General features: G+C 43.0%; 1 protein-coding gene across 6 annotated transcripts in view; it reads right to left on the bottom strand.

Moving 5' to 3' along the window:
• The window catches only part of HCN4 (hyperpolarization activated cyclic nucleotide gated potassium channel 4), a 151,232-nt gene that overhangs the window by 108,564 nt on the left and 19,126 nt on the right, over nt 1–23,542 (bottom strand). The window contains exon 1 of one of the 6 annotated variants that reach the window (XM_067003712.1): nt 16,281–17,463. The exons of the other annotated variants lie outside the window; for them this stretch is intronic. The gene's annotated coding sequence lies outside the window, so the exon portion shown is untranslated. Of the gene's footprint in view, nt 1–16,280; nt 17,464–23,542 lie in introns of those variants that run through there. 6 annotated transcript variants of the gene reach the window in all.

Raw genomic sequence — 23,542 nt, forward strand, 5'->3', positions numbered from 1 at the left:
CAGAAAACTTAGGGACAAGTAACCAGGTGTGAAGCCATGAGGAAGAGAAATTACATAGGCTCTGGGAAGCTGCTGAGGTCAGAGTAACTATATGATTTTGTCACAGTTACTTAATCTATGGAGTATCTGCATTGTGGTCTAAACCCTATAAATGAGTTTTGCAATGTCCACACTGAAATGTTCATACTAAGCTTGTGTCTTGGACTTCAATAACATTTGCTTTCCAGATGTATATTCCATCAAATTCCTGTTAAAATACTGAGAACCAGCTTATTTTTCTACCCTTATCTGGAATTATTGAGAAGAGGGTTGAAACAGCATGGGGAGGTTTGCTCAAACTGGATCTGTTCAGTGACTATCAAACGACGCTTTCTCAAAATAGCGCCTTTCACCAGCGTTTAATGAGCCGTAGCTTCACAAAGAATAATGGATCCCTCTTCATGAGCCTCTCCCTGCCGATGTATCTTCTGTCCACATGAACTGTACTATTTTTGATTATCACACAGGGCTGGATTTGATGGGAAATGTGCTATTGTCTCCAATAACAGTAATGGCAGCACCCAACTTTGGGAAGGCCAGACTTTTTAACACTTCCTCTTCCTCAGTGAGCACCTCAAACCAGCTCAACATCACGTTGTTGATGCAACTGCAAACCAGTTGCACACCTGTACCACCTGTTGGACATGCACACTGCTCTCCCTCATTGTTTTTATGAACCTACCTTAACGATGCCTCCCTGCGGCAAATTGCTGAAGACAGGCAGAGAATTTAAAAATTTTAAATAAGAGACTGCTAATTAGAAATAAATTGCTCTGTAAGCACAATGGTTATGAAAGAAATGTCCCATAGATTCATGTGTTGTGACTGCAGTCTCCCATGCCTAAGGTGCAGGATTCAGCCCAAACTTTTCCTCCGTGATTGAGGAAATGTAATTTATTGAGCCTGGCATGCAGGCTGCAGCAGAAGGCCCTTTGAGCCCTCACAGGTCCCTTCCAAGCAACATTATCATGTAATTTTATGACCCTATAACTCCTGTTCTCAGTGGGACACAATAGGAATTCTCTCCTTACTCCAGTTATCTACTTCCACAAATACATAGAAAGATACTACCTCTGAGACAAAATCCCTCTGTTAACGTGTTTTAAATCATTAACACGTTGAAATACTACTAGGAGGGAACTGACAGACTGATGGATGTAAAGCATGACTGTATAAGCTTCATTTCCTTAGGTGGACAGCTAAAAGCCATTCATTTCATGATTTTTGGGGAAAAAGCTAAACATTTTAATGCTTATTCATGATTTCTGAACTCCTGAAGACAGCAAAATTACAAAAACAAGCTTAGCCAGCAGATATAAGCAATATGGCAGCAGAAGAGCTTCAAGCAAAGGATCCCACCTTGTCATCACCCCTGCCGTAGATACCCCTCCTCAGGCTGCTGCCCGCAGAGGGCCCATTTTAGGTGGTTACCCCTCCCACTCAGTAACTTTATAGGAATAGAATGTCACTGCCAATAAAAACAAGGCCAAATGGAAGGGAGATACGGCATTTCTGCCTGCGATTCATTCCTTCCTGGCATGAGTACATCCTCTACAAACAAGCAACCAGGTCAGGCCAGCCTGAGTCCTCAAGACGTTCCCATTATCTTGCAAGAGAAAACAGCAATTTGGGCCACCACCACATCTGTTGCTCAGCAGCAGTGTCTGCAACTGCCTGCGATGCTGAGTGCCCCGGTGAGCCAGTAGATAAACAGAGGAGAGGGAAGAGGCATCAGCTGGTACAGCTGCACTTAATTCTGTGAGATTAAAATAAAGGCCTCCTTCTCTCTGGGCTCTGCTTTTAGAAACCAGCCCTTCAGTGATACCGCACGTAACCCACTCAACACCAGAAAGATCTCATGGTTATCCTAAAGCTTGAGATTACTTCCTGAGTTTGCACATGCCTGCGCCTACATGGGCACATTTGTGTTTGTGCTAATCAAGCTTTTACCTCAATTCTGGATCAAAAAAAGCACGCCAAGTCCATTTGCACCCCTTTCTGTCATTTGTTACTTTTGTTTAATTTTAAGTGTTACTGAAGCATCTAGAAAATTCTGTTGATCTCAGAGCTAGAGCAGAGGAAGGTAGCCCAGTCCCAGTCTAAACAGAAGAACAGAACACAGCAGCAGAGTAAACAATCTTGTGCTCTCCAAATGCCAGTTCAGTGCTGTGCATTTCCTTTTTGCTGTTTCTGTTTTAGAGAGGGCTTTGCTGAGAGGAGCTAGAGCAGGGAAAAAAAGCAGATGGGGAAGGATCTAAAGGAAGAGAAGAAACTATGAACAGGGAAAGAGGGCAGGGTGAGAGCTGCCTGCATTGTATTTGCTTTTCTGTATGTTCAAGTTGTGCTTCAACGCTACCATTACGGAGGGTCTGAACTTCCATTCCAAGCTTCTTCATGGTCGTTCTTGTTGTCAGCCAACTAAGATGACATTCTGAAGACCTTATGTTTACCCATTGGTTTTGAGAACAAGAAGGGTGTATGTGTAGAAGAAGAAAAAAAAATACTTTTCCTGTTCCCTGTTCTAAATGGTATTTCAGGAACCAGTGTATTGTTGTAGAAGTAAGAGCTAGAGGAATTTCACAGAGAAGGAGGTATGAGGCATGATCAAAGGTCAGTCACAGAAGATTTGGCTCTAAATATTCAATCAGATAACCTGGCTCAAAGAATGGGGAAAAAGGGGAGCATTCCATAAGAAGTCCCGAAGAGCTCAGAGAGCTTGTTGATCAAACTTTGGGTGAGCTATCCCCATTTACATCTGAAAACCACACCTGGTCAGAAATAGCCCCTTCCCCACCTTAAGCCCACTCCTCATGGAGCATGCGCAGTGAATTGAAGTGTCACAGGGCCATTAAGCTGAGGCGAGACAGGGAATCACCAATTAGAAGTTGTCGTGCTCATTTAACCACCAATTTTAGGAGGTTTGTGTATAATCAATGCGTATAAAGATGTATTTGCAGCATCAAAAGGTGTGCTAGCTTTGTGGGGCTACCACCTAGCACCCATCTTGGTGCAGACACAAAATAAACAAGTATCTGGACTCGATGTGCCACTCGGCTCATTGTGCACTGGGCAAAGAACCCAGTTTTGGGACAACGCCACCCAAGTGGCTAATAATGAGATCTGAACTTCCTAATAGAAGGAAACACAAGTGCTGTACACCTGACAGAGATGAAATACCCAAGAAACCCAGAAGGGTCATTGAGGATTTTGCTCTCTGTGCCTCTCCTTCCCTGGGTGCTTGTTGCCAGCCACACCTATTCAGGTTCTATGTTCTTGTGCTAATACCCATCACGCGGGCATATCCCTTATTCTCAGGCACACAGAACTAATGAAGGTTTTAGTTTCCACAGTGCCCCACAGGCTGGCCCAGCTGAAGCAATGTCAAAGGCTCGGATGCTGCTGGAGCTGAGCTGCAGGGCTGTGTTTGGTGCCGTTCGGGCAGAGTTCTAGCAGTCTGCCCAGGAATCCCCATTGATTAATTTCCACGGCCGGTGCTTTCATTTGTTTTCAACACTTGGTTGACCTTTGTGTAAGAGTTTAAACAAAGCTCTGTAGACACCTGAGGCCATTGCCTTGAAAATATCAGTTCATCATTGTATAAATTTGTCTCAGAGGATGGTAGCCTTGTGTTTGTGTGTGTGTTTTTGTGAGGGGGAGGCATCCCACTCACCTGGCTCTATCTCTGAATGCTGAAGCTTTTTTCAGCGAAATCAATGAGAAAACTTCACACTGCATCTAACATTACTGCTCTGCACCGTCTGATGCACGGGCATGGCACACAGAGCAGTTCTAGACGTTGCTTCCTGGTCTCTCTCTACTTTTTGGGCAATGCCTTTTCCCTTGCGATTTGTGAAAACATTCCTGGGAACAGGGACCAGAAGTCAGGCTTTCCTGATTCTCCCCATAGCTGTTAGCTGACAGAATCAGATTCCCCTCTGTGCTCTCCTACCCACTGATGGAATCTTAAATCTTCTTCTGCTCAGTGGAACAACTTCACACACACCTCCCATGGGATAGTAGGGTAACAGGAAAGTGGTGTTTGCTTCACTGGCTGCCGTTTTGGGTAAAAGAGTGAAGCCTGCTCTATCTTTTTGTGTATTAAAAATAAAAAGCTTAAAACTCTGACAGAGTTCTAGAAGATGTGAAGGTGTACGCAGGCCTGCACATATCTGAACTGCAATGAGATGATGGGGAGAAGTGAATTGTGGCAACTTGATTTGTCAGTGTTCCCCCATGGCCAGGTCGCTCCCTGCTCAGCAGCAGCCCTGCGGAGCCACCAGCGCATGGGGCTGCAAAGTTTGGGGTTGCCCCAGGCTTGGACAGGCCCCTAGGAGTTGCAGGCTGCAGTACACAACCTTTAAGCACCTATAACCTGTCACTGAGACTGGCATTACAAAACTGCCTGCAGTCGCATAGGGAATCTGTCTGCTTCCCAGGTTATATGTGCTCCTACTGTGTCCAGCCCAAAGTTACTAGCAAAACATACCCATTTCTGCTTGCTGCTTCTGTTCACTACTGCGGCAAAGAGAACTGTGTGTGTATAGATATAAAGTAGCTTAGTAAAGCAGACCTAGACACCACAATCATTTTCTCCTCCTACTCTTACAGAAGGATGTCAGATTAAACAGCTTTCTGAAGCTGGAGACATCTCAGTGCATACTTTACCCCAGAGGAAGCACTTCACGTTAAAGAACAAAAACAACAAATACCACTTCCCTCTTTTTAAGCAACTTCATGTCATAGTGGGTGCTTGACAAGCTGCTGTTCAAAGTCTGCTGAAGGAAAAATTGTATATATTATTAGCCACTTCTCTGCTTGTTAATTCTTTGTTTTTCACCATTCTGCAAAGCCTTTCACAAATCCCTGTTTCAGTGGAGCAACAGACTTCCACTTCCTTGGATTTGCAGTTTTCACTTAACAGGATTAGGTGACAGGATTTATTTAGAAATGTGTGGCTATAAAAATACTCATTTTTTTCCCTGTTCATGAGTAATGGAGGGAAAGCTTGCGATTTTCTTGTCGCCTTTTAAAATTCGAACATCTCAGCAGGGGAAAAGGTTCAGATCAGGTGTTTGCCACCCACACTTCTCAGTACTAGAGAATGCTTAACTTTTTCTAGCAGGGAGAAGACTGGAGTGGAATAAATAGAGAAGACTAAGTCTTGCTGTGAGACCTAAAGAATATGAGATTCAAAAGGACTTGATCTTACCATCAAGCCTAGGGCTGACACAGAACTTGTTAAAACATCTTCCTGTGACTTTGAGTAGTCTGAAGACTTCTCTAGCTTTTCACAAGAGGCAGATTTATTAGTCTAAGCTAGCCAGAATATGTAGCCCTCAACCACACACTCCCTGCTCTACAAGAGGTGCTATCAGAGCTGCTCTGATGACTCTGCCCTTCCCTGTTTCTTAGAAAGCTCTAAGAAGTGCAGAAGACTCTCAAAAGGTGGTGAAATTGCACTTTGGACTGCCTTTGCTGCCTGTGGTAGAGGATGTTGGTGCCAGATCAAGGCTAAAGATCCTGCTCAGTGGAGAAGAACAGGAAAACAGGAAAGATCCTAGGAGCTTAATCTTTTTTAGTTGAGCAAAAGGAAGAAGTAATTATTTGATAATAATCTGTAAGTACCCACATGGAGAGGAGGAGACCCAAACACAGAGGAATCCTCGCTCCAGTAGATGTGGCTACAAAAGAAATGCTGCCTGGAATTTGAAGCTACACACAGTCAGGCTGGAATAAAGCTAATCACTTGTAATATTGAGGGCAACCAACCTATAGATTATTATTATGAAGTTTTTCACCAATTCTCCATCACAGATTCACTGATTCTCTGCCACGGGCAGTGTCCCTACCCACAGCAGGGGGGGTGGAATTAGATCATCGTTAAGGTCCCTTCCAGCCCAAACCATTCTATGATTCTATCATAGGAAATTTTAAAAAATAAGATTTGGTTTTTGTTTTTTAAAGGTGTGTTTTAGCTCACCTTTAAACCAGCTACTAGACTTGAATCTGGAGTAATTTGGGTTAGTCTTAAATCATACCACATAGGAAGCTAGAATAAACGTTAATTATGTTCTTTACTACACTAAAATCTGGAAAACTGGAAAAGCAAATGACCAGTAACAGTGGCTGGAATGTTCATACCTTTTTCTGGGTCATTTGTGAATATGCTGAACTGCCTACATCCCAGTACAAGTCCCTACAGAACTCGCTTGGCACTCTGCTGGTGTGAGGCTCAATCATTTACTTCTACCATCTGTTTCTACTTTTTATCCAACTACTCACCCATGCTAGGACTTTTCCTTATCCTCTTTGGCTGCTTAATTTCCTCAAAAACTGGATGATGGACTTTGCCAAAGCATCTTGGAAATTGAAATGGACAGCATAAATCAGATCACCCATACTCTGTTTCTTGATGACCCTTCAAAGATGCCCAAGAGGTTTGTAAACTGTCAGCCCTTCACAGAGACCACGTTGGCTCCTCTCAAGTAGACTGAACTACATCATATTTATCCAAGTCCATGTTTCTGGCCTCAGAAGTTCATGATTCTAGTTTTGTTTAGAGTGATCTATTTGTCTACTAAAGATTTCCGCCTAAGCTAGGAGAAATAGCTAGCCATTCACGTCTTTTGTTGTCCTGCACTTTCATAGGACAGCAGCAAATTCTGTATGTATCCTTTATAAAAGCATTACAAAACAGAAACGGATGGATCTTCCTTCCTTGCTGAGAGCTGCCAGTACTATCACCACAATGCACACCTGGCAGTGCACCTGCCTGGCAGCACTGACTTGAAATATCCCTGTTCTGACCCCACCAACATCTTCTATAAATATCAACCAGCATTCATACGCACGCTGCTCCCCTGCTTGGAAGGGAAATTAGCTCTCCAGAGCAGAGCTGCAGTAAGAATAGGGGTCTGAACGTTGAGTTGTGTAAATCAGGGTCTACACAGAAGGTGTATGCCACTTGGTTACAGTGCTCACAGGACATAGCTTCAAGATGAGAATACTGAATTGTGTATCGATTAGTTGATTCGGCACACGACAGCAAGCATGCTTGCTTGATATCAAGCCCTATCTCACTACATAGTTTTGCAAGTCAGCCAAGATCTCTCCACACTCTTCTAGTTGAAATCCTACCATCCTCCTCATTCAGCTCTGTTTTGCTTACACTTCTGATACATTTCAGTGCCAGCTCTGGCATTCTGATTAAAATCAGCTTGGAGGGAAATTGTTAGTCACATGTGTCTGAAGCTGAAATAATACCTTTCCTTCCTACTGGAAGAATCCTAGGCTTCTCTCGTACTCCTGATGGAACTGTTTGCATGCCAACATGGGAAACAACAGCGTTATACATGCTTCAGGTCATTATCATAACTACTCCAACAAGGAGAAATACACAGAAACAATGTTAATGCAGAAGTTGTAGCCCCCAGCTACAGGCAGGATGACCTTAAAATGAGTGTTGGGAGGTTCTGGATTCCTAAATCATATTTTTGAATTTTGTAATGAGTTACATGATTATCAACATCACTGATGGTATTTACACTAAACAGGGGGCTGTGCAGACTTTTTTTTTATATGGATTGAGTGCTCAGAACTTCTGCCAAGCTGGACCATCACAATTCCAGTTTCAATACGGACTTGCTTCTAAGAAACAATGGATTGTCAGGGGTCACCCCCTTGCTTCTTGCAGATATCCTTCTGAGAGTGTACTGGTGTTGTCTAACGGTGAATCCCAATTAAAATCCACAAGCGGTAACCTTTCCTGTAGAAAATGTATGCAGCACATTGAAATTTCCCAGTCTCTGCAACCATACTGCATGGATTTCCAAGTGTGATGAAGTCTTTAGCCTTTCATGTTTATTAATGCCTTGTAGCTAAGTAAAATGACTAATAAACTGGCATTTTAAAGAACTAGATGGAGCTGTTCTAAGGACTGAATAATAACTAAACATTCATTTACTAAGCTCCCTCTAGCAGTTTTTTAGTATACCCAGAAAGAATATCGTGAATCTATGGAAATAAGTTTAGGCCACTTTGCACCAAAGATGCCCCTTGCTGTAAGCACACAAATTCACTTCAGCACCTTCTGCCTATTTCCTTTGTAGGGAAAGGGAGGAAACAGGATTATCTCACCCACATTACCACAACAAAGTCAATGCCAGATCCGGAATTAAAAACCTGGACCAAAGAGAGATGATTTTCTGAAATAAGGAAAAACTAGACAGAAGCACTTGTAGATCTGTGCTTCCCCCCTCCCCCCCCCCCCGAAAAGAACAGGGAATTCACAAATATTATCACTCCCTTGTGCACCACTGGGACAATACAGATTGCCAGTATATTCCTCATTATTAAAAATTAAAAGAGGGAAAACATATGTACTGCTTAATTTTCTAAGCAAGGCGCAATATTAAACTGCAATAAACTGTACAATATTAAACTGCAAGCCGTTGTGACCGTTCACTTGAAGCAAGTTTTAATGCTACCTGAGATGAAATAAGCAAGATGCTTGCTACAGAGAATCTAAAAGAGTTCACCCAAGGCCCCTCAGCAAAGCAGTGTCAGGCCAGGAACTCAAATGAAGGATTTCCGATTTCCTCATCCTATAATCAGTCCATTGGAACAAGCTTGTTCTCTCCACTTGTGCTTGTTCAACACTGCCACTTAAAACCAAAATCAAGCTGTTGTCACTGAACTCAAAGCAGCTTTTGTTAAGCATTTCCCTATAAATGCATTCCAAAGCACAACTGTTTTCACTAAGCCTGATCTACCAGCTGCCAGACCATTAAAACTGGAAGGACCCACTTCCATCTCCATCTGATATGAATGTTTAAGCAGGCATCTCAGACCAACAAATGAAATCCCAGGCTGGAACTTTGAGGAGATATTCTAACTTTGATTTCTTTCGTGGCTCTTTTGTCTTGTATACTGCGTTATTCACAGGGCCTTATTCACTTCCAGTTTCTGTGCTGCAGGTTTTGTACACTGGCTAGTATATGAGTAGGAACTGGAAGTTTTCATAAAATAATCAGAGCAAGTGGGATTAAAAATAGACCAGACTTGTGGTAGAAGAGGAAGAAGACACTACCATTCCAAGGTTGTTTTGCATTTCAGATCAATAATGATGAACAATCTTCCAGAGGTGTCGGCTAAGGTCTCCGAGCCTCCATCAGCAGCCTCCTGGCCTCTCTGCTCCTCTCTGGCTGTAGGCAACTTGGGCCACTGCTGCAGATGAACAGTGCACGTCTTCCACGCGAGTGGAGGGGAAAGCTGATGGGAAGGCACAGAACCTGAGAGATGTCCTAAGGTGGCACGACAGGGATCCTCAAAGCCTGTGCTGCACTGAAACCTGCAGCAGTCGATGGGAGTCACTCTGTTAGTGGACAGCTTTTACCTCTGTGCCCTTGACAGAGGTCAGTTTGGAAATGCTAGAGTTGAGAGTGTGCACTACCCAGAAGAGAAAGCAGCACGTGTGACATGGATTTATGCTTGCAGTTCCGATAATTCTGACTTCTTGAATTCACCCCTAATTGCTGTGTGCCTCACAGATGATTTACAGCATTTGATTTACTGATCTTATTTTACTCTTCCTGCAATTTCACTTCTTTGATCAGATCTTGCCAGCAGGTTTTCATTACCAAATAGGTGAGTTTTTTAAATAGCACAATTGCAAGTCATCATCATAAACATCAATCTTCATAACTCATCTGAGCACTCTATGTTCTTGTAATGTCGCGTGTCAGGATCCTGCTGCGAAGATAGCCAGCTGGTGTGGCTGCCAGCTTCTCATTCCTTTATTGATTCTCCCCTATTTACTATAATTGAGTTTTCATACTTACCTTGTTCTTCAGTATATAAATGCCTATCAGAGACAGGAAAAGAGAGCCAGACCAGGGATTTCCACTCCTCATCATCTCAGCAGAAGAGGGTGCTGTGCAACACTTATTAGAATAGGTATTTTATCAACTGCGACAGCCAAGCTGAGGACTGCCTATCCAGTTATCAAACCTACTGGCATGTCAGCAGGTCACTGTAGGAAAAAACTTATATTCCTTATTTTCTAGTTTTGATGGAATGGTTGGGGAAGGAGAAAAGAATTATCTCCAATTTTCCAGCACTGACTCATCTGCTTTGAGCTGCCAGTGTTAGAGCAAACCTTAAAGGGAGCTTTGTGTTTATTTTATTTTACAGGACCGTAGAGAAATTCTACACGTCACTGTTCTGAAATGTTTGCGTGTTTAAAATCAAGATCCCCCTTTAATTTAGTATGGACTCCAATAAGCTTATAGGTATGTGTTTACAGGACAGGGCATCCAGTCCATCCCTAGCTGCCAGGCAGCCAAAGCCTGCAGCCTCCCTGCTGTTATGACTCCTGCTGCATGACCCCATCTCAGGTTCAGTGACGGGCACAGGGATCACTCAGTGCTGACCTCGGTGGCTAAGCCAGCACGAGGGGTCACAGAGGGTGCATAATGCTGCTGGGGTATTCTGTGGATACTCATGAGCCACAATTAAGTGAGACAGGCACCCCTGAGATAAGGAACTTATTCCTTGTTTTGCTTCCAGTTTTACTGTCTAATCTTTCAGTTTTCCAGTCTGAAAAGAAAGTACATGCTTGCTTAGAGACCCTTACAGAAGTCTGCTAGCTCTGATCAGACACTCTGCCCTCCCAGGGAGGAGGCTGCTTCTCCCTGACACCACACATCACCAGGAACGACCTACAAAACGGCAGACAGTGCTGATGACCACCTTCTGCTAAGGCTGCCGGCTTCATTCAGCCTGCAGGATGGCCTCACACACCACTTTTATTCCCTGGTGAACCACGTCACACTGCTGTTTGTCTCTGGCATGAATCAGGCTGCTGCTGCACCAAGTGCTGGCTCTGGCTATCCCAGCTCAAAGCAGCAGCAAACCAGCAAATGAGTCTGCTTACTGCCGCTATCTACTGGCTGGAACCAAACTGAGCATCTGCGTGTCCTGGGCCATCCACTGCTAGTGGCAGGGAGAATTTCTCATTCTGCAAAACTGTTTCTGCAAAGACTCCTCAGAAAGCAAAAAGTTCTCACTTAAAAAGGTTCCAGAACTCAGCCTCACAATTGCTCTGACACTCTCTGGTATCCCTGTGCATGCACACATACTGGATCAAAATATTTCTTGTTCTTTTTTGGGTAGTTTAGACTCCATTTGCCAACTTACCAACTTGGAATTTGTCAGCCATTTTCAGGCCTGCACTGTAAGAATAAGGCATGCACATATGAGTTTGTTCTGAAAAAGCAGAACATTTTTGGCTTTTTTGTGCTTCTACCACTAGAGAGCAGGAGAATGGTTCTCCCAGCTGACTCCTAAAGCTCCAGCAGAGAGAGCTGCTGTGAATCGCCAAGGAGCTCCTTACATAACTGCATTTCTGAGGCTGACACTCACAGCAAAGCCACAGAACTTTTCAATCCATTTATCAAACCTTTGCAGTTGCCATTTCCAGACAAATGAAACCAAGCTAAGTATGAAGCAGAAGAGAAGTCCACATCCAGAGTAATGTGCTGGAGTTCTAACAGACAGACAGACAGACATTGCCCCGTGTTTCACTGATACATGCTAGGGGTTTTTGTTCATTTTTAATTCCTTTCAGCATGAGTCTAGCCTAGACTCCACCCAAGGAGGAGAATACTAACTATTAAGGGTTGAACGCTGCCACAATATACCTAGAACTGGAATTACAAGGAAGACTACATTCATGTGCTTTGTGGTCTGTGATAATTACCTTTTAGACATATCTGCATAACTACGAGAAAGATCTCTGAGCCATGAAATTCTGTTCTAGGTTTTCATTTTTTCCTAACGTTTAAGAAAATAAAGGGATAAAACTATAGCTGTGGTTTCATACCCTGATCTACCACCTGGTGGATGCTGAAAGGGGAGAGACCTTATTCCTCCTGCAGCTTTGCTCTCCTTTCCCCTTTCCTTGTGCTCACTGGACCTTCACAAACATTTCTATCCACTAAATCCAGAAAAACTTTGGCATTTTTTTTTGTTTTGCTTTGCTTCTTCAGCTGTCCAGCAGTTCTCTGGCAGACTATCAGTTTATTAAAGTACCTGACGAGAAACAGACGCAGCTTACAGCAGCAGTGTAGAAGAGAGCTGGAGAAATAAGTGCCCTCTTTCCATAGCAGTAACCTTTTGATCATGCTCACTCTGACACACAAAATAGCAGGCTAAGGTTGAGATATCAGGAAGGGATGCCTTGTCAGGAAAGCTGCTGAGATGTTCTCAGAAAGAAGTGCTGGAAGCCCTGAAGGACATTCTGTACTGGGCTCAGGCCGGGCAGTATGGGATGGTACCTACAGCACTCCTAGGACTCTAATTTCAGCAGCACATGTAACCACCTACAAGAAATGGAAAGGGTTTAATGCCAAAAGCAAACTGATCTGGATGTGCTCTCCAAACAGAGGGTTTCAGTCCTCCGTTTTTTACAGACCAAATTATGTTTCCCCAAAATAAGCTACTGAACGCAGAGTTTCTCTTGACTTAGAATTAACTTTGTCTGGTCAGACCACAAAGTGCAAGCTGAGACTTAGGCAAATTCTACTGTCCCTAAGACCTCCCCAGAAAAACTGTTGCTTTCTCCAGCAAAACTAACCTTCAGTAACTCCCTAGATCAGTCTCCTTCCAGGACCAGCCAGCATGTGAGAAAGCACAAAGCAGTGCTTTTCTCAGACAGGAGGAACACCTCAGAAGACAGAGACAAGATCCAGACTGTATTTCCCACTCTATGTATCACGTTAATTCAAGTGCAGGGTCTATGTAGCAGGTAAGAAAGTGTTGCCTGCCAGCCAGCACCACCCTGCAAAACCTTCTGCGAAAAGATGCTGTAAGCCCAGCTTATTACAAGCATGCTGCCTGGGCCTGGAGGTTCTGACTGGCTCTGGCTGGGTGTCACATCCAGCCTCTGTTAGAGCCTTGCCACCGGCCCAGGAGTGACACCAAGCATCTCAGGTAGAATTCCTGCCACTTTACAGTCGAAGAAGTATTGGGCTCATTCTTCTGCTATATACTTTAAAGCAAATGCTTTGTCAGGTGGGACAAAGGCAGGCAGATCCCAAGCTGAGTTTCTCAGCTACTTTAAAGTAGATTCAAATTCCTCTCTGCTTTGTTCCTTCACAAAAGTAGCTTTTTACATTGGAGTCATTTTCCCACCAGGTTGTATCAGCAGATTGTGCTGAAACCCAAGACAGCGATTTTCTCACCTGCGATAACTAGCTAAGGTTCCACTTTACATATTGACTGACCTATTTAAGAAACAGGCAAGTCCTAGGGAGCATGCTGAAGAAATCAAACGTGGCAGGCAGGAGAGCAGGGGCTCGATTCCTACTGATAGCAAAGAATGCGCATTTGCTTGTACATTTAAGTTGCAAACCTCCTTAAGTGGACTGATACAGTCAAAGGACGAATTATCTCCATTACAGCAATGTGCTCCAGAAAAAAAGCCCTGTTACAAGTCCTTACTGTGAAGCCACAGCTCCTAGGGTTTAGAATGGACAGGACAAACTCCTTGATCTGAGCTTAGCTTATTTCACAAATTTGTTTCAGAACTCTTGTTTAAGTTAACTGAATGAATTTCAATTGCAAAAATTAAAGCTGAGAAAGAATAGATAAAACTGGAAAAGAATAGAGAATGGATGAAGATCTCACACAGCTACAAGAAAGGAAGATGGGGAGTAGGAACATGTCCTTAAATTTCACAATTTCCCCATGTCTTAATAAAGTATTTAGCAAACCCTACAGCCTGTTACCCCTGAACTTTAAGAGGGCATTTATAATCAGGACAAAAAGTTCGGTCTTTTGCCTCCAACTTCCTTAGTTGGAAGCTGTTCCAGAACATCCCTGGGCTGATGCTTTGAAAGCTCTTTTCCTACTTTTCAGCCTAAATGTTGCATGTAGCCAGCTTACAGCCATCTATTCTTATACCAGTGCATCTTGGCTCCTATGTGTTTTAGACTACCTGTATTCGCTTTGCTGACAGCCTTGTCCTCAGCAGATTCCGAGGAATTTAATCCCATTGTAGCTCAACTAACTTAGGGAAGGGGCTGGCACTTTATTTTCTGCAGTTTGTTCTGTTGTGATTGATAGAAGAACCCTAGCTAGCACCAGCTGCATTAGGCACTGCATAAAACATACCTTGGCAGGTAGCTGCTGTTCCAGAAGGCTCATGCTCTAGGCAGAGGGTCAGGGTGGGAAGGTGATTTAATCAAAGTCCTTCATCGAAGGCAGGTGTAGGGCCACAGTCCCCTGAGCACTAACCCAGCCCAATACACCAGCGCTGTTTCTCTTTTACAACACTTTGATTCCCAAACGCATTTTCCATTTGCACAGTTGTCACCATCTGTGTCACAGGTAACACCTAGAACAGCTCCAACCTAACCAGACCAGATCACGCAGTGCAATCTAGAACGTGTGCAGCTGCTTTTGTGAATAGGCTTTGCTTCTGCCCCCAGGGCTTGCAGCCAGCCAGCTAAACATAAACTTGTGACTAATTCTGCTTAGCTTGCCAAAGGCAGGTAAAAGCAAGCAGCCTCAGATCCGGACCATTCCTCAGCTGGGAAGGTGCCTGAGGTGAGAGGCTTGAGGTTGATGCAGAAGATCAGTAACCAGAGCTCCTGCCGTCTGTTCTCAACTCTGACATGACTCATGATGTGAACATAGTTCCACATGCGCTGATACACCTTGAGGGACTCCTGCCTACTGGCTCTATCTACCCTGACAACTAAAACCAACACCCTTACTACACACACAAAAAAATAAATTAAAAAAAAAAATAAATGTTGAGCTGTTCTCACAAATAATCTAAGCCTAAAAGCTTCCTGTGTACAACCCTGAGCAAGGCTTGAGGCCTTAAGGCAAACCCAAAATCAGAGATAAGTTTTCACTACAACGTATCAGCAAACAGAAAGAAAACGCTATGAGGGAGAGACTGCAGCAGCACTGTGCTTCGGAACAAGGAGACTATAAAATGTCTTCTTTCCTGCTGTGGTGAAATTGCATGCATAACGTTGTGTTCTGTGATGGCCTCCCTGTTATCCTAAAGGCATCAGCAGATTTTGCAGGGAGTTCAGAGAAAAGCAACACAAGTGACTAGGGGGCCAAAGGGATTGACTTGTGAAGAAAGATTAAATTTGCAAATGTAATATGTATAGGCTGGCTCAGCAATGACTGGGGCCCATGATAACCACCACCAATTGCTGAAGGATTTGAATACAAGGAAGGAGAAGAATTTAGTTTGTTATGAAGCACAATAATGGGAAGAAAGGGAAAGGAAATGGAGGAGTAAAGGCAGAATTGGATAAAGCCCAAGGAGACCTTTCTGACAATGAGATGCTGCTGCTATGTGAGCGATGGGAGAAAAATGTTTTACCCTTGCAGAAATGAAGGTCTTGAGCACAAATTCCTAAACAGCTCTGATATACAGAATGGAAAAGCACAGTTGCCGTGGAAAACACTGTAGAAGTACACTTCATCAATGGCAAGCCAGCAGACAGCTCTTTGGAGTCCTTAGTTGCAAACAAGCACAACAAATTACCAAGAAACAGGAAGCACCAGCCTCTGTGAACTCAGGTAGTGTAACACAGCAAACGCATTAGCACCAGCGGGAGGCTTGTTCACGCACCGAGGGACAGCATCTGCCATGTAATGGAGACTCACGGTGACAGTGAGGATAAGGTACTGCTGTGAAAAGGCACCTGAACAAATCCCACTGCTCTTCGTCCCTGTGTGCCTGTTCCCAAACGCAGTCACAACCAAAGGACAATGCCTACAGAGGTGCAGTCTTCAACCTCACCCCTCAGTTTTCCTTCACTCATGTAAGTTGGAGCAAACTGAATCTGGTCCTACACCTGCTAATTGCCAGGGACCCCACAGCACTCACAAAAACAGGCAGCATGTATGTGTATGTGTGTGAAGAATAGCTATACCTGCTGGATTCCTGCAGGCAGTCTTCACAATGCTGCTCTACAATCAGATAACACTAGTCTAATTCAGGAAAGAATTTCATCTTGTATCTGTAAGATAGGGAGAATTACATTCTCCAACTTCCTCAAAATACTATGAACCTGATAACCTATTTGTAAAAAACTCAAGAGATCTTAGGATGAAAGTGCAAACAGCTTATGTCTGCAGAATTCAGAAAGGCTCTCTACACATCAACAGCTTTGCAGGGCATTGTGTTATGGACAAATGGTAAAAATTCTCACCTTTCTACATGTCATTCCATTGCCATTAACTATGCTCTCTCAAACCAAGAACAATCGCTCCAGTTCTTCCAAAATCTAGTTATTTTCTTATTCTTGGGTAGTAACTGTGTACCTCCTGTCATATCATATGAGAGGCTTATAGACACTCCAAGGGGTACAACATCTGAAGTGTCAGAGACAACTGTTTTTCCCAAAATCTCATTAGACAGTTCTTTTCAGCAGACACTGATTTGCAAGGCTGCTGCTCTGGCCCCGAGGAGATCAGCTCAGGATATCTTTAGAAATCACAAAGTATTGAGTGCACACCTTAGAGAAAAAGCAACACAGATAAAATCAGGATATCAGTTCCAGCTAAAATGTTGGGATTGTGCTTGAAAGAAATAAAATGCCTTCAAATTACCAAGCTTATCTCTTGGCCTTGTGTTTTTCCTGTGCCTTGAAGATGTCTGTGCTCAAAGCTTTTCCCTTTCTTTGGACAATAGGGACTGCAAAGGAGCCTTTTCAGTGTGTCAGGTCAATAGTCCAGAGACTGAGAAGGATTTGTGCTATAGATAGTAACAGCATCAAAGAGGCCATTACATCTTCAGCACCAGTAATCCCCATTTTAAAAACTCCATTATCTGACTGGCTCTTCATTTGCTTGTCACGTAATCCTTGCTGTTGTGGTAACTCAGAAGTGAATGCTGTGAGCTTAATAGAGAAGTCACAGAATTGCCTGTCCATTGCCTGTCCAGTCAGGCTGGTTATGGGCAAGGCAGAAAGGAATCACAGAGCAGTAAGGACTTCAGAGATGTTAACTGAGCAACAGGAATAACGTCTGTGAAGATGCTGCTGCAGTTGTGAAATACTTAACAGACATTCCTGGGGATTGACTGTTTTCTGATTTTCATTCCATCAAAAAGGAAGAGACTGATAGGCTTGTAAGTTGATCATGGCATAGCTGTGGAAGAAATCCTTGCTTTCAAAGTCTCAAATCCAAAAAATAGTCAAAAAATAAGAGGCTGAGAATCACGGTGATCATTCCTGAGAAGATATGTCAGCTTTATGGAAGTCAGTGCTCCCACTTGCATCTATATCTTAAATCCCACCTGTACAAATCACAGCCCTTTGCAGCTTGCTAAAAGAGGAGAATTAGGGGGAGATTAGTACAAAGGTCTGTCACCAAGAATGGGCCAAAGTAGGGAACCTGAAGATGACCAGTTGTGGCACAAGATGTTGTCAGATTGCCTTTAACTCTCAGGAATCTGATGCAAAGTATTTTAAAATAGCTGTTGTAGATACAATGACGACTAAACAGCAGCTCACCACGCCATCAAATAAGAAAACAGTTTCTCCTTTAACAAGCAACTTTGTGGTGCTTCTCCTGCATGAGACCAAAAGGACTGGTTGCTCAGCTGGGGCATCCAACTGAAATATGGAATCTCTCTTTTGGCAAAGAGCCTAATATTTTAGTCTTGAATTAGAGCAAAGTATCCTTTGTTGCAGAAGCCCAGAAGCAATGTCTAGAGGAACATTCCAGCTGCAGCCCATGGAAGACCCTGCAAGATACAAAGACAGTGGCTAGTACATAAGTCAGCTATTTTGATGCCTCAAAAATAAAATAATTAGGAATTAAAGACACAGTCCCACTTCAAGTTGCTGCACATAAGAAGTAGTTGCTCTGTTTCCTTAGAAAAAGGTTCCAAATAGTTGGTTAATAACTCACGGTCAGATGCAAATCCTCCACTGATGCTGTATGAATGGCAGTCGGCACACATCACACAAGGAGATGCAACAGCTGAATTGTCATGACTAGAGTTGAGGGTGGGGGAAGGATCATCCTTCACTGTCACCATAACTGTGACATCTTTCTGTCTGCAGTGTTTCAGACACCCAACAACATGAAGAAGAGTAGTTTATCATTACATGTTCTTCATTTATTCCATCTTCTGAATTTGCAGGAAATGGAAGTTGAAGAAATGAGATGACAAGCCTAGATTTCAAACTGACTTGTGATGACACTTTGGAAAACAACACAATTGCTTTACCGTGAATTGCTTGCCATGGTCAGGCTGACACCGGCTTTAGCAGTTTCATTACACTCAAATTAAGGGAGCAGCAACTCTGCATCCACAATGCCAGCCAGCAGCTGTTAAAGACAGACTATTTACTGCATCTTTCAGCTTATAGTGCCAGAGACCTCAGTGCACCAATTAGGCTTTAATCACCCCATCAGGCTCACCCTTACAGCCTCTGCTTTTCTCCAGGACCTCCATTTAAGTTCTGGCCTGGGCACCCTGCTGTGGGCCTGCCTGTTCCTGAGCTGTTTTTCAGCTTTCCTGGACTGACCTCGGACCTGACTTGTTCTTTGCTTGATGATGGCTGGGCAGTTGATGGAACCTGTTGTGGTCACCAGCTTGCTTAGTTCAGGTAGTGCACATCTGTGTCCTGTTGGAGAGGGTGCTGCCTCTGCTGTAGTCTCCCCCACCTGATGGCTTCTCTCTCCTCATGGAACAGCCCTGCTCTCAATTCTCCCTGAAACTTGGTCATCTGACGTGCCTCAGCGATGCCAAGGGGCGTGTGGATGAGAAGGGATGGGGATGTTTGCAGAGGTATTAAAGCAACAATTCTTCCACTATTACTTTCTTACCCACAGTTTTCCTTCTCCTCACGCTTCTATTGTGCAGCTGTAATCCATTGTCAAAAGCAAAATGAAATGACAGTCTCGGGACTAACTAGGATGTGCGATGTGATAAAGGGTGGCTCTTTAAGGTAGGATCAAGCCAGAAAAGAGTGACTAGAAAACGGCACTGGTAACCAGAGCCTCTAGACCAAACCTAACTCCCATCAGTAGTGAGCCAGAATCAATGCTTTTTCTTGACTACTGGATAGAAAGCATTAAATGATTTCAGCCCTGTTCCTAGACAAAAACTGGCTCGAATTAAGAACTGGATGAGCCACAGAGACCAAACTTTCTCCCTTTTTTGAGATGCACATGCAAGGATAGGACAAGTTTGTTCTGCTTGAATATGTGCAGAGCACACTATACATGCGGTGGAAGTGTTGTAGCTTTAAAAAAACGTGGACGAGTTTTAGGCAGGTGATTAACCACAGGACATTTGTGCCTCACTTTCTCAGATTAAGCTTTTCACAACATAGGCACCTAGCGCTCCCAGTGGGATGTACCCCTATCTAAAAGTATTGAAGGATGAGTTTATGCACTGAAGTTTATGCACTTTCCATGCTTTGGTTGCATGTTATATTGATTTTAGAGTAATGCAACTACAAAATCTCAGTACAACAGAATGAAGAAAATACTGCTAATGCGAAGGAGCTCACAGCAAGCTGTAGTCATGTCTTACTCAGGCATGCAAGCTGCAGCAATGCTCACTTTCACAGCAGTCTGCCTCCCAGGAAACTTAACATACTCCTTCTTGCCCCATTTCAAGGATGAGGATTCTCTCCCAAACTTGCAGATAGTGTATGACACTATTTCATTACTTCCCCAAGGCTACACTATCTTGGTTTCCAGTCTAAACACTAGTAAATTTGCTTTGCTTCATAATCATAACTATCACACTGGGGTACATCTTTTCCTTAGAGCCAGAGAAGATCTAACTCTGTTGGGATTCCTTGGCACACTCATAAGCTATTTGCTTTTCTTGCTCTAAAGTTTGCCTAGAAAAAACGGCCAGAATTTGTGCACTGAACCCCAGCGACTTTCAGCTTCGAGAACAATCTGATGGACAATGTAAACTAGATCAAACTCCATGCTATTCAAGCTCCCTCACAGCCTGCACCTGAAACACAGAGCCTTAAAATAAGCCAGCAGCCCTAGCAGGTTTGTGCGGAGGAGGGCTTGGATAGACTTGGGATTCTGGCCCTTGAAGCATTTAAATTCTTCTCTGCAGTTGGAAATAACTAACACCTCTTCCTGCAGTTACAAAACATTATGTGCAGCCATGCGTTTTCAACAGTTCATCTTCCTTCCTGCTGTCAGTGACAGCAGTATACAGCAGAGGGACCCAAAGTCTTCTGCAGCTGTGCCTGAGCATTGTGTCACACGCAGCGGGAACATGGCGAGGACAGCCTCTCACAGCAGTGCAGGAACAGGGACAGAGACTGACAAGGAAAAAAAGTCTTTTGAGCTCAGTCACCCAACACACCAATTAAACAGAGGCAAGACGCATATATTTCTAAAGGCTTTTTTTTTTCCTGCCATTGTTACAGGTCTTTGAAAGGTAGATGGATGGATCAGGCCAGTGAATAAGTGGGACAGTCGTAATGCTTCTAAAATAGCATTCCCTACCACTAATAGATCCCTTTTCTCTGTATCTGAAGGGTAAAATGTTGGGTTTCTTTGCCTTTCTTGTTGTTGTTGTTACTACATATAGCTCTGGAAATATATATTTTTAAATGGTAAACAGCTCTGGGGAGAAAAGGTATAATTGATGATGATGATTAGACTTGGACAAAGAGGCATCCTACTGATAATTAGACTGTGATAAAAGACGTTTTCTACACCATATATTTTCTACTCGTTTCTCCCTCCTGAAGTGAAGCTTTTGGGGGGTTCTTTTTAGTTTGAGGTTTACATTAGCCTTGAAGTACATGCAATAATACCATCTGGCTTTGAAAAGATTTGTACACCCCACTGGTCTTAGTATGCTGTGTATTTCCTTTTGTGCTCATTTACTAGCAAGTATTTGTTTCTCTAACTTGGTCTTCTAGCTCAAGTTGAGCCTCAGAGTGGTGGTACAGTGTTTTATCTTGGGTCAAAACCAAGGTGGGGCTTTGGAAGCAGCACTCACAAAGGATTCCGAAGTATGTTGCTCATTAGACAGCAGCGTATGAATTCCCCTGCTGTTCAGCCACCTACTGATTTGGGGTAGAGCAAATCGCCCTAGCTGGTACCAACACAGTGAACAACACTGTGCTGCTGAACAGCTCATCCCACCCTGAGCTGGGCTCTTGCACAACCCAGGAAGCAGTGCTGAGCTACACAAGTTGCAGCACTCAGAAACTAGAAGGACCCACCTCCAGCAGTGATCTGGAGTCTCAGCCATGCTATCTCCTAATCGCACAGGCTGACTGGCAACCAAGACACAAGCTCAGACCTGTGGTTCTGTTTCCAGAATCTACACAAACATGCATGTGTGTGTGTACATTCATAGAAATGTGTATTTAGGTATATAGCCAGTGAACAAAAGTACACATCAATCGCAGGGTTTCTTATTCAGTGTGCCCAATCTAAAAATTTGTACTTTTAAAATAAACTTCCCTTATTCACACACCACATCCACTGTCATTCAGATAGACAGACAACAGGGCTGCACACAGCCTCCAGGTATTCACCCCTCATACCAAGAAAATCAGTAATTTGTTTGCTTTTGGCACCTGTGTTAAGGATTTAGTCTTTCTACAGACTCTACAGCTATCATAAAATATTGCTCCATTTGGCTACAGATAGAAGCCTTCTAAAACAAAGCTGGGAATTTCACAACAGATACCTACATGCTCCTTCCCCCAACCCATTAAGACCTAACTTGTGCCAAAAGACCAGTGAGGCCAAATAACACAGACTATAAATGGAATGGAAGTCATTGCAAAATGAGAAGTTTCGTTCCTTGACTATCATGGCACCTCAAAATCTTTTAGTGTCCTACCTCATTGTTCCAAAAGAAAGCAAGTTAATATTATTAAGGAATATCTTTCCTTTCACCTGATCATCTTATTCTCTCTGCAATTATTTTAAACCAGGCCTTCAAAATCAAATGATCTGTTTTAAAACGATGCCTGTCTAACAATTCATTTGGTGGTTTTCTACATATTGAAATGTTACCTTCCACCACCCGCCAAATATACGGCAAAGTGAATCTGTGGTGTTTGCCTCATACTGTTCATTTGGAAGCTGCTCCATTAGAGAAATACCAAATATTTTGAGACTCAAAAGAAAAGAGACATTGAGATCTAACTATATTGTTGAATAACCTGTATTTAAACTCCTTCAACTGACAAGCTCAGAGGCAGACTTAAAATATATGATTTCTGCCCATGGGTTGTTCACTTACATGAGAAAAATGATCCAACAGTCCTCTCCAGATGGCAAAGGCAATTTGGATTCATTACACTTTGACAGAAGGTAGGACAATATTTTTTTTAAATAGATCCAATATAAGAAGCTCTAGAATAACTCCATTGGGAGTTATTCTGATTAAAGAATTGGGATTAATTTCTGAGTATTTACTCAGACTGTCAACAGAGTCGAAACTCATATTCAGAGCAAAAGTTGACTCTGCTTTGGAAAAGACTTGCTGCAAATAAGCAGCCGTTCAGTCACCAACACCCTCCTCCTGAAGGCAGGTTAACTGCATAAGAGAGGATTTGCCAGTGCTTTTAAAGGTCTTCTTATAGCTCCAGTTATACGTTCGTGCTCGCGCTATGCCTTACAAATGTGCCGTGTTGTGCAAGCAGTGGGTTTGCCTATTATTTATGCTTTGCCTTGACAACTGAAGTTTACCTAAAATATAGATTTTACTCAGAAAAAGATATTACTTGATCATAAGATCTGCCCAGTAAAATGGAGACTCTCAGATTTCACACTGAGAAAACAAGTAACACCACTAAAACCAACATGAGTAACTTTACATCTAGCTGATTTATGTATTCATGGAGTTTAATATATTATCACTACTGAAGAATTTGTGACATTCCAGTTATATCTAGCATTTATGTATATGAAATATTGGTTTGTACTTGAAGTTCAAAACTCCCGTAGACTAATTCTTGGCTTTCCGATGACAAAAAATATTCTGAAATGGTTTCTTTCCCATGGCTCTATGCCCTGAGTTCTTAAACTTGTACTAACAATGAGATTGCCAATACCATCCTTTCAGTAACCATGAGATTCCTAACACCACCCAGTACCTTAACAGATAATCTCTACAGGGGCTTGATGTCCCTAGAAAGTAGCAGCAGGGATTCAGAGAGTCAGTGTATTCCAGAATCTAACATATGCTTAGCACATCTTCTAGCAAGCAAATGTACAAAATTTCTTGATTTTTCACTGAGTCCTCTCTATATTCTAGTTAGATGTCCAGTACAGAAGTGAAAAGGCAGGAAAAGTAAGATTTTTTCTTCGTTGGGACTTTATACTCTATTAAGCACTCTCTTGTATTATGACCACAATAAGCAGTAAACTCTTCTACACAATCAGACAGTAATGAGGCTTCCTGCAATCACACCAATCCTGTTAACAGCTGTAACACTTTGTGCAGATGCAT

Source organism: Anser cygnoides, chromosome 11 (assembly GCF_040182565.1).
Source record: "Anser cygnoides isolate HZ-2024a breed goose chromosome 11, Taihu_goose_T2T_genome, whole genome shotgun sequence".
NCBI lineage: Eukaryota > Metazoa > Chordata > Aves > Anseriformes > Anatidae > Anser > Anser cygnoides.